The sequence below is a fragment of the Sinocyclocheilus rhinocerous genome, unplaced genomic scaffold (assembly GCF_001515625.1).
Source record: "Sinocyclocheilus rhinocerous isolate Xijiao unplaced genomic scaffold, SAMN03320098_v1.1 scaffold236, whole genome shotgun sequence".
NCBI lineage: Eukaryota > Metazoa > Chordata > Actinopteri > Cypriniformes > Cyprinidae > Sinocyclocheilus > Sinocyclocheilus rhinocerous.
Window position 1 is genome coordinate 567109 of NW_015647064.1, and position 12170 is coordinate 579278.

The following is a 12170-nucleotide window of genomic DNA, read 5'->3' on the forward strand; positions in this document are numbered from 1 at the left end:
TGGGATTTTTTTTTTCTATACAGGTGAATCACAATGTTTTACTTCACCAGGCTGAGCTGACATCAAGTTAGCGTTAATTATCAACAGCTGATTACAGCTCTCATGCTGTAAGACTGTGGGTGTGTCACAATCAGCTCTCTAGCTCCCTAGGTAGTGCATCAGTACACTGTGTACTGTACATGAATTTGCTGCCTCCCTGACTCACATTGGCTCTGTCCCAATACCCACACTTGCAGTCTTTGACCACTTGTCAACTTAAATGACATTTTTCCTGTACTTGGCTCAAGTGTTCAAGTGTGTGTAGAACTTTTGATTAGGCGATGGGACGCACTTACAACACAGTGCTGTAAAATGCAAATAAACAGTGCTTTATTTAGGCCTACACATTTTGATTTTCAATACTTTGCACTTTACAATAAACTTTTCAACATTTCAACATTTTCAATGTCAGTTTAGTAGTCCCTATTTAACAGATGACTGAATTTAATAGCGGTGCTACTAATTAGATGATAAAAAGCAGTTGTGTGGCATTCTGTGTTTTACCACCAAATTATATATAATATCTAATTCATTTAACTTACACTGGAACATATTCCTTGAACATTCCTGAACATGATGAATGGTGGGATTATTTTGAGCTGTGATGTTTTCAGACCTTACTTCATGTCACATGCACATGCTCTCTAGTGGCCAAAATTGCATGCAGCTCAGCATCCAAATATACATACTATACAGTAGGCAAAAAAAAAAACAGTAGCCTATATGACCTGAGTATTTATATTATTCATAAAACAGTAGGCAACAAGTACCTAGATGTCTTACTACTTCCAGCGTGATTCTGGAGTGTGCATCCAGTGGACACTTTTCTATCCCATGAGGCCATGGGACAGGATTTGAGAATGACAAAGAAACCCTGCAACTAACACCATATAGGTCACATGACAGTAACAACATGGTGAATGTGGATGTCCGATTTTCAATCATAGTACACACATTCATAGCGCATACTTTTTTAAAGCTCAAAAAGTAATTTTCAAACCAAATGTAGTACTTACTAGACAGTTTGCAATTCAGGATGCAGGTGCATGGGGAGTATTTGGACATGCTGACTGGGACACTGATTAGCCTACTTAATTTCCAGCAACATCCATACTTGAGTTATAAAACATCACCACTGGTATTTATCAACAACAGGTCCGATAATATCTTTCTGAAATTACTTATTATTTATGCCATTTAAAGTACAGTATGACAAATACTTTATTCAGTTGGCTCATACGATTCATGTTTTCTGCTTCAGAATTTCCGTTAAAGAAGCATAGTGAGCATTGATGCTCCCTGCAAACGATCCAAGGATTTCGCTTTTAAGATGATTGAGATTGATTGAGATGTACACTGGGGTGGTGTCTGAATTCACATACTCTCTGAGTAGTTTTTTTTTTAAATATAATAATAAGCCTACTTACTTCACAACTGAACTGATAGTCAAACTATAGTATGAATGTGGGCAACATGAATGTAAATGTACTACATTCATCGGCTGTGTCCGAAATCGCATACTCTCTGAATAGGTAATCCTTTTGAATAACTAGCCAACCTCATGACTCCTTGAAAAATAAAGTCTATATAGTATGAATGTAATCTGGACATACTACATTTCCCATGTTGTTTTTGTCATGTGACCTACCAGTGTCAGCTGCATCACTTCACTGCTATTCAAAAATCCTCTCCTATGGCCTCATCTGGACAGAAGTAATACAGTCATCCGGAGACTTTTTACCTACTGTTTTATGAATACTATGAATTTTTTCCTCATGTTTTTTGCCCACTATATAGTAGCATTCTCTGAATGGAAGAAAAATTAAGTTGGCCAGGTTGGTGAACCTGGTGGTCGAACCACACACATCATAACATTTTAGGAGGTGAGGTGTCACTCCTAAAAATGTCTTTGTGCATCAGTCCATGCACATAAAAATAGCCGTCTGTGACGTCTATGCGGTTTCCTTACAGCTGCGAGTTTGTACGTGTATACAAGCGTGTGTACTTCAGCAGGAGTGTGTTGCATTGGCAGTTGGTGTGTGTGTGTGTGTGTACACATACCTATTAAAAGCAGTGTTGGTGTGGGGTCCTCTTTTCTCCTGCAGCCTTATTGAATGGTATTTCCCATACCTTCTGTTTCCAGGGAAATGCCTTGGCCGTTGGGGAGCCCAGCTCGTAAATATGCAGTGCAAGGAGATCCTCGCAGTTTATTTAGGCTTAGTAGGGGAGCCTGAGGTAGGTTGATTTGGTCATTTCCCTTTTTTTCCCTCAGCGTTAGGAAACGACCTGCTAATACGCCTTAATAACTATTTTATTGCGTTATTTTGGGAAAACTGAATGAACACATGTTGATGTCAGTCTACAAATGAGTCACATTTACCAAAGAGCAAACAATCTGTGTAAAATTAACACTGCTCTTCAGTAGATAATGAAAATGAACTGCTTTTCTTCTTAAACTGATTAGAGTGATGAAACTAGTCACCATCTGGCAGGAGAAACCAAGTGAAAACTAGGATAAAATCAAAATGGAATAAATGAGGGAGGGATTTCATCATAGACACTTTTATTTATTTATTTTCCGATCAAGTATAAATGGAATATTGGCAGTGGCACAAGGAAACTCATTTGTGTGTGTGTGTGTGTGTGTGTGTGTGTGTGTGTGTGTGTTAAATTGAGACATTTTGAGGTCTGTCAGCTCAGAAAGGGTTATTAGGCCTGACAGTGAATCCTTGCCGTCTTTGTTTAATAACTCTGCTGACATCTGCTGGTCATTAAAGCCATTACAGAATTATATTTGGTCTTTTGTTGAGGACCAGTTACTGTCAGAGCAGTTAAATGAAAGTGAAATCCTAAATGCACTCTGATCTGCACTCACTAATGGATGCAATATTAACCATAATGTCTAAGGTTTCCTTTACCCAAGTCATTTTAGATCATAGAGTCTGCAGATCATCGACACCGTGAAGCCTGGACTTCATTTAGAACTAACTTTAGTTGAAAGAAACACACAACAAATTATTTAAAAGATGGGAAGATCTCCATTTCGAATATGTGGAACTATATCTCCTTTGTACAAACTTCCAGCCTAGTTTTGCAAAATCAACTTTTTTATTCATGTTTCAAATTTACAGATTATGGATGTCATATTGTTGTTCACCGTCATGCTGATATTCAGAAAAATAACACTTGTGTCCGTGATTATTTCTTGAAATGTATCTTTATCTGTATTTATAGATTTTTAAAGAATAATAATAAAAGTTAGTTAGGTAGTTAGTTAGTTAGTTAGTTAGTTATTTTATTTATTTAGTCATTTATTTTTCTTTTCTTTTTGTGTGTGTGTGTGAGGAAACAATTTCAGTTAATTAAATTCAAATGTCCAAGACAAATTAATTGATGTGCATTACATCACAGACAAAAATTAACATTGGTCTCTTCGTATTTGGTCTACATATATCTATAAAATGTCATGATAGTGTTCAGTTTATTGTTATCAAGATTAGTTCAGTATCCTTCCCGCTTCCAGTCCCTCATGTTCAAATTCATTCCTGTTCATGTTTTATTTATTCATTTGACTGTTGTTATCAAAGTCAAGTCGTTTTATACAAGTCATGTTCATGTGCACCTATTCAAAAAATAAATGTCTAAAGCCTTAAAGCCAAAGAGCAAACCAAAGTCAACTGTGGCAAGGAAAAACTCCACAAGATGTTTAGGTAGTGGATGGGGGGGGGACCTTGAAAGGAAGCAGATTTAACTGGAGGAGCTCGTCCTTCTCTGACATATGCTAAGCATTATCTAGTTATGAATCATCTGTTCATTGAAAAAAAATTATTTCATTTTCAATATGCTAGTGTTGAAGGGAAACTACAAACTGTAAGCATAATGATTAAATTGCAAGAAGAATCTTTTGTTTGTTTTGTTTTTTTGTTTTTTGTTCATTAAATCTGACCACAGTGATGCAAACAAATAAAAATATAAAGGCTTTACTCGTTATGGACTGACATATGAAGATTTCACTATTTCTGCACTGGACCATTTAAATTTAGTAAATATGTCTTTACTTTTACTTAAGTTGCTCTGCAGGTAACCTACAGTATCTGTTTAGGACATATGTTTTGTAAAAAAAAACAAAAAAAGTATATTTCAATATTCTACTGTGCCTCAATATCACGTAAATTGCATCGTATTTGTCGCAGTCTGACTGGCAGTTCCTCATTCTCTCACAGGCATGCAATTATAGATACCATGATGAAAACAGCCTCAATATTCACCAGGCTGAATTGGCTTAGAACAGAAGCCAGTTTGCATTATATTGTGGCAATTGACTAGTTCAGTTATTTGGTTTTAATTATAATTGAAATGAATACAGGCAGGTAAATGACTGGGTTGGACTAGAATAATACACTGTTATCTGTCCTCCACACCTTACCTGATTTTATCCATTAGGGGTTAAGAGCTCTGGGGCACAGTGATAGCAGAGCTGGGTTAGTGATCTCAGTAATAATTCACATTTGAGCATTGCTGTTTACTGCTGCACCTGACAGCTTTGCAAGATCCACCAACCTATTGTATTTAGATCCTTGACATTGTATGGCGTTTCTGCCATCCAAAAGGGAACGTTTTGTTTTGTTTTGTTTTGTTTTGTTTTGAAAAGGGAGCAAATGATAGCCTATTATAAAACATTTTATGGGAAATGGCATCATTTATCCATTTTGTATATTGCATGTTCCAACTGACCAGCAGATGGCGCGGTAGTTCAATTATTGCCATTGAATACTAAAGCGACAAAGATCGTGTTGGGACAATAAAAGTGTGTAGTGTATAGCTTGAAAAGAATATATAATCAAATTATATTATATTATATTATTTTTTATTATATTATATTATATTATATTATATTATATTGTATTGTATTGTATTATATTATAAACAGAAATGTGCTTGTGAAAGTTGCAGTTCTTCAGGGAAAAATAAGTAGGTACATTGGCTGTAGCAAATGTATAATTAACTCCAATTGTTCAATATACAGTAATCAATCACTTTTGGAAATGATTTGGTCAGTTAACCGGTTTCTCATTAATATCTAACTAAACTATAGAGGGAAAAAAAATAATCTATGAAACATATGACAGTATATCAGTATTTTCGAAATAATATGGAGTACATCAGACGAGTGAATAACTCATTCTTTAGCATTCTTTATATTTATGTAAAGAACATCCAGATATCCAGATATGCTTGTCAAAGTCTGTGCTATTCAGACTGAGTGTGACTTAAGCAATTAACACCATAATTCTGATCATCTATCACAGACACAATGATCAGTCCAAATCTGATATAGGCTAGTCAGTTGCAGTGCTCAATTTAAGGATGAGAGTTTGATGAGATGATGGCAGAACAGTTGGCTGACTGTGAACAGTGAAGGGTGCAAGGGTTGAATGATGAAAGTCACATATGAGATATGTGTTAGAGAGTCACTGGCAGTGTGTTACATAATAACTGCAGTGCTGAGTGTGAGGGAGAAAGAGCAGGCAAACGTTGCAGTCTGACATCAGGGTGTGGTCATGCATGGATTTTACCACACAGTCCCTGTGTGTCAATACTCTCATCTGCTTCCTTTAAAATGGACATTCCATTGTTGGACGATCCATATGATCAAAGTTATTATTATATAAAAGTCCTGGTCATATTTTATATATTAATACTATATATATATATAATACTATATATATATATATATATATATATATATATATATCAGATAATAGCCTATGCTTAATAGAAAAAAATGTAAAATATAATTATTTTCACAAGTGAAAACGGGTCTTAGACCTTAGGACCTGTGCATGGGTTCGAGTCTTACAATAGACCTTAGGTTATTGATTTTGGATCAATTGCTACATTTTGCTTTTTGATCAATTGCAATTAAAAGGAAGAAACAGCTCATGGCAGTCTGCAATCATTACTGCAGCATCTTCCATCTGCCTTTTGTCTGCTGACCTGGGATCAGCACAGCATTTCTTACAATACTTCAAACTGCCCTCCATATTTGTTTTAATCGAATACTGTGGAAACATGGAAACTATGGAATGGGAAGGCATGGTTTTGGAAAATAATTGTATTATTATAAAGTTTCCACTGTAAGCAGATCTGAAAGTGTTGGTATTAAAGGGAGTGATGATGATGATGTGAAAAGGGTTTTTTTAGTGTTACAGTGCAGTATTGTACTGTGTTTGTGTATAGGTTGGGGAGGTTTCTTCCCTGTATTTTGTGCATCTTATATATGCATTTATGTCATTTTTATGTCCTTGTTGTTTGTCACCTCCCTGGGTTAGTCTGATGTGTTCTCTCTAGGTGTCAGGGCAAACATCCCCCACTCTCTGTCTCTCTCTTTCTCCTCCTTTGAGCAGAGACCTCCTGCTGGGTTGGCAGGGTGTGGCTCCCAGCAGCTCTGAATGATTTTGCTAGGCACCATAGCATACGTATCCCACAGACACACACAAATCTTCCTGTAACACAAGCTTTTCCCCATTGTTATTGAAATATAACATATACACCTTATATGTATATGTTATATTTACGCACAGTTAGGTATACGTACCTAACTAGTCTTCTACTGAAGGTGGGAGAGAGCGCTGTGCATTCACTCCCCCCCCACCTACAAGCCCTGCCGGTACGAGACTCGAACCCACAACCTTTGGGTTACGAGTCCGACTCTCTAACCATTAAAATGGTTCAAACAGGCTATTAGTACAGTCGTTTGCTAAGTTAAATTAATTAGCATTTTAAACGAATCGGTTGATTCGTATTGTTAACTCACTCATTAAGACAGTCACTTGCTGCCACCTACTGCCGGTTGTGGTTTCATTTTTTTTTTAAAGTAGCTCATTTCATTTTTGCAATTATTTAATATTCCTACATTAAAATGTTGTATTTAAACTTAACATAACTTATGCAAAATCCACCTATGGATTTTGTTTATGGAGATTTCATTTGATTGTTAATAACCAACATGTTTTTTTTTATTCAGATTGAATTTATTAAATTTAAGAATCTGACATAAAAGGACACAGATATGACACATTTTCATAATACATCTCTTTAGTTTTTTCTGCTCAGTGTTATTTCAGGGTTTTGATCTCTCAACTGAGAGATCACATCCTGTTTATTGTATTATAGTGACTATAATATTACATCTAAACTTTGACTAGACATGTTGCATATTAATTGTATACAGTATATGAACCCGAAAGCATATTTTATTTTTTGTGTATTTTGTGTTACTACATAATAATGTTCTAGTTGAGGGCATTTGTAGTATAGGTATGGGGCCCAAACATAACCTCAAGCCCAGGGGCCTCCGGCCCCGTAAATCCTGCCCTGTGCACCAGAATTAATTTTAATGAACTAAACTTGCCAAGTGTGAACACACCCTAAGAATGGGTATACAGCCATTTTTTACCAGAATGTGCAAGGCTTCTGTTAAGAGTTATTTTAGCTATATAGTATAACAGTCCGTTGTTCTGCTTGATAGTGCAAACTTGTATTTGTTATCATATTATTTAATTTACAGTATTAATCATAAATAATCGATTATTTAAATGATCTAATCTCCTGCCTGATATGGTCGCTGAACAAGCTACGTTGTTCCTTCACAACGAGACACAAAGACCAAAACCTTCCCCCTCTCTGTTCCACACTACTCAGAATGAGCTGCCAATCTCAAGAATCAGCTGAAGACACACCTCTTCCACACCGCTTGTTTACTAATTTAGTCGTCTAAACCTGGCTCAGTACATTACGAATATTGTTAGCTCTGTGACAAATTGCTAATTTACCTCCATTGTTGTCACACTATGGTGAAATAAACGCAGGAAGAAGATGAAGATTAATGCAAATGGTCTTTAATATTCCACAATAGCGCAAACAAAGGCTGGATAGGCAGAATGACCACATAGGGACTAAGTAGACCGGACAGCAAACAGTGAACAGAACACAACTTAAGTAGGTTGGCAAATTAAGATAATTAAACTAGACACACCTGAACCAAATGACATAATGAACGGGAGACAGAAACTAGGTCACACAGTGCACATGGGGAAAGAAAACACATCAAACAGTCCAGGGGTGACAATTGTAAGTCACTTTGGATAGAAGCTTATGCTAAATGCATAAATGTAATGTAATCATAAACAACACTTTTGTTTGTAGCCCAACAGTTTATTGTACTTCGTTATTCTTCTAGTCATTTAACTATAGTGGCTGATGAATCAGAAGTCTTGGAAATGAAATAGCTTACTTCCGCATATGTAAATATAATGAATATAGGGAAGTCTAAATTAAATTAGTATTCTGTGAGGTTGTACATGATATGCAGGCACATATAATGTGAGGCACTTAAGAGATACTCCACCCCTCAGAGAAATTCTGTCATTGTTTACTCACCTTCATGTGGTTCCAAACCTATGACTTTCTTTCCTTTGTAGAAGAAGATATTTTGCAGAATGTTGGGAACCAAACAACACTGGAGCCCATAGACTTCCATTGGTTGTAAAAACACAGAAATATTTCTCAAAATACCTTCTTTAATATTCCACAGATGAACGAAAGTCACACAGTTGGGTGAATTATCCCTTTAAACATCAGCTAGCTTAATCTCTGTTAAACATTTATGCAGTGAATATGTGTATGTTGTCAGCTCAGATGGATTGGCTGATGGTAACATTTCTGATGAAAAAGCATTTTAAATCTGTCAGCGATAAGCCTGCTCTTAATCCTGTTCCTGTGGCTTCATTATGAGGAAGTGTTATGGCTTCGTTCCATGCAGTGATCTGACATGCGCTGGGACGTTTTATGGCTCTGTATGTGCTAAAACTGTTTCAGTGGCAGTTTTATTTGTGAAAATAGATTGGACTGCTGGTGGAAGGAGGTGAAACGTGGAAGGCAGTCACTTTGGATAGAAGCTTATGCTAAATGCATAAATGTAATGTAATCATAAACAACACTTTTGTTTGTAGCCCAACAGTTTATTGTACTTCGTTATTCTTCTAGTCATTTAACTATAGTGGCTGATGAATCAGAAGTCTTGGAAATGAAATAGCTTACTTCCGCATATGTAAATATAATGAATATAGGGAAGTCTAAATTAAATTAGTATTCTGTGAGGTTGTACATGATATGCAGGCACATATAATGTGAGGCACTTAAGAGATACTCCACCCCTCAGAGAAATTCTGTCATTGTTTACTCACCTTCATGTGGTTCCAAACCTATTACTTTCTTTCCTTTGTAGAAGATATTTTGCAGAATGTTGGGAACCAAACAACACTGGAGCCCATAGACTTCCATTGGTTGTAAAAACACATAAATATTTCTCAAAATACCTTCTTTAATATTCCACAGATGAACGAAAGTCACACAGTTGGGTGAATTATCCCTTTAAACATCAGCTAGCTTAATCTCTGTTAAACATTTATGCAGTGAATATGTGTATGTTGTCAGCTCAGATGGATTGGCTGATGGTAACATTTCTGATGAAAAAGCATTTTAAATCTGTCAGCGATAAGCCTGCTCTTAATCCTGTTCCTGTGGCTTCATTATGAGGAAGTGTTATGGCTTCGTTCCATGCAGTGATCTGACATGCGCTGGGACGTTTTATGGCTCTGTATGTGCTAAAACTGTTTCAGTGGCAGTTTTATTTGTGAAAATAGATTGGACTGCTGGTGGAAGGAGGTGAAACGTGGAAGGCTGGAGTTTTGTGTGTGTGTGTGTGCGTGTGTGTGTGCACTTTTCTGTAACTAGAATGTGTTTGTATGCGTGTTCATGTCTTGTAATGAAGACTTGCTACAAGGCAACAGCAGAGCTGACAGAGTTTAATTACTGTCAGTCTGAACATCCATTAATCTTTTGTCAGATCAATAGTGCTTCCTCTAACAATCAAATACAGGCCCTTCCCTACAATGCAGTAGGTGATTTTGATGAAATAACCTGTATAATTAAAAGTCTCAGGCCAGACATTTGTGGCTTTGAATAATAAATTGGCGTTCTGATGTGCAGGATTAGGAAATTAATCCAACAAGGTAAAGAATGTCTCTGTTGGTGTCCCATTTTTTCTCATTCCATGAAATGGGTGTTTCCTATTGCATATTTTCTCAGGGGAGGAGAGTGAGGAAGAGAGAAGTGGGGGGAAAGCGAGACAGAAGAGGTGGGTGGATGAGAGAGAAATTTAAATTTGAAACTAAGGTTGTGAAGAGCATTAACATTCAAAATTGTTAGTGTCTCCTCTTGATGTTCCTGAGATACTGTATGTGTGGAGTTGACCACTGATATGGAAGCTTTTGTGTATTAATGTCATATTATCTCAACAGAAATACACATAAATGTGTCCAAATACTAAGATGCAAGTGACGCAACGAGACCCACACATGCATTATATAGGAATTGCAAGACATAGTTATGATTAGAATTACGAATGAGTTGTGGTTTGTGTGTATTCAATTAACCTGACACATTAATATGACAAATAGATCCGACTTCCAACCACGTATGCATAATTAATTAACTCTATATAAATGTCTTGTGCTGACCAGACTAATGCTGTACTTGCAGCACAAGCCACATAGATTTTACCAAAGTAAGCCAATGAAATCATGTTTGACATTTATTATTTTGCAGATGCTCTTATATTTAGATCTTTCAACTTTCAAAAAGAGGGCGACATCATGTTTTGTCTGAGATTTCTTGAAATGTGTGCAGTTCACTTCAAAAGACCTGTGTTTCAGTGTTTAACTGAACAAAACATAACTAATCTTACTAAGAACAAAAACAAAACTTCTAATCTAACTCAACCATCAATATTCACAAACAAACCCCTAAATTAAATAGAAAGAAAAATCTTCAGCGTCAAGGACGCCCTAAATAAACTACCCTTACTACCAACCAATTAAATACAATCAGGTGGCACGTGTCACTAACCTGGGCTGCGTTCAGCCCCGACAAAAACAGTGTTCTATACACAATTGAAAACTCAGTGTGGCACATGTACATCACGTGATATCTTACCTGTTCTTTTTCTCTTTTCCCGTTTAGTAACATTGGTTTAACAACCATGTAACAGAAACAGTGAAAACCTCAAAGAGAAGAAAGATCGAATGGGCCATTGTTCACTAAGTGTCACGGAATGCCAGGAGAAAACAAGATTAGTTCCATGTGCAGTAAGTTTATTAAAATAACAAATAATCTAAAACAGAACAAAAACTAGGCAAAAAGTAAATTCAAAACACAGGGAACAGAAAACACGACGTAACTCAAACACCCTGTGAGCTCCCGGACTGGAGCGGGCTCTGGAGCAGACCCTGTAAGCTCCCGGACTGGAGCGGGCTCTGGAATAGATCTTGTAAGCTCCCGGATTGGAGCAGGCTCTGGAGTGGGCTCAGAGGGCTCTTGGACTGGATCGGTCTCTGGAATAGACCTTGTAAGCTCCCGGATTGGAGCGGGCTCTGGAGTGGACTCTGTGAGCTCCCGGACTGGAGCGGGCTCTGGAGTGGACTCTGTGAGCTCCCGGACTGGAGCGGGCTCTGGAGTAGACCTTGTAAGCTCCTGGATTGGAGTGAGTTCCTTAATGAGCTCTGTGAGCTCCCGGACTGGAGCGGGCTCTGGAGTAGACCTTGTAAGCTCCTGGATTGGAGTGAGTTCCTTAATGAGCTCTGTGAGCTCCCGGACTGGAGCGGGCTCTGGAATAGACCTTGTAAGCTCCCGAACTGGAGCGGGCTCTGGAGTGGGCTCTGTGAGCTCCCGGACTGGAGCGGGCTCTGGAGTGGGCTCAGAGGGCTCTTGGACTGGAGCGGGCTCTGGAATAGACCTTGTAAGCTCCCGGATTGGAGCGGGCTCTGGAGTGGACTCTGTGAGCCCCCGGACTGGAGCGGGCTCGGGAGTGGACTCTGTGAGCTCCCGGACTGGAGCTCCCGGATTGGTCTGGTCTGGTTGTGGTGCCCTGGACTGGCCACTTGAGGGCGCTCTTCCTGTTTCTGTGTTTCATGTTTTGAACTCCGTTTCCCATAGTCCTTTGCTTTGTCGTTTTGTTCTGATCGTTATCACCTGTTGGCAATTTACTCATCATTTCATCACTACTTATA

The 12170-nt window shown here is 37.8% G+C and overlaps 1 long non-coding RNA gene across 1 annotated transcript; it reads right to left on the reverse strand.

The window, feature by feature from the left end:
- Window positions 1-3131: 3131 nt before the first annotated feature.
- On the reverse strand, window positions 3132-11003 carry LOC107708664 (uncharacterized). The gene is made up of 3 exons (XR_001636384.1): window positions 10826-11003; window positions 8108-8112; window positions 3132-3142 (listed from the first exon to the last, which is right to left on the reverse strand). It is a non-coding gene; the product is annotated as an uncharacterized LOC107708664 (long non-coding RNA).
- Between the last annotated feature and the right edge of the window lie 1167 nt (window positions 11004-12170).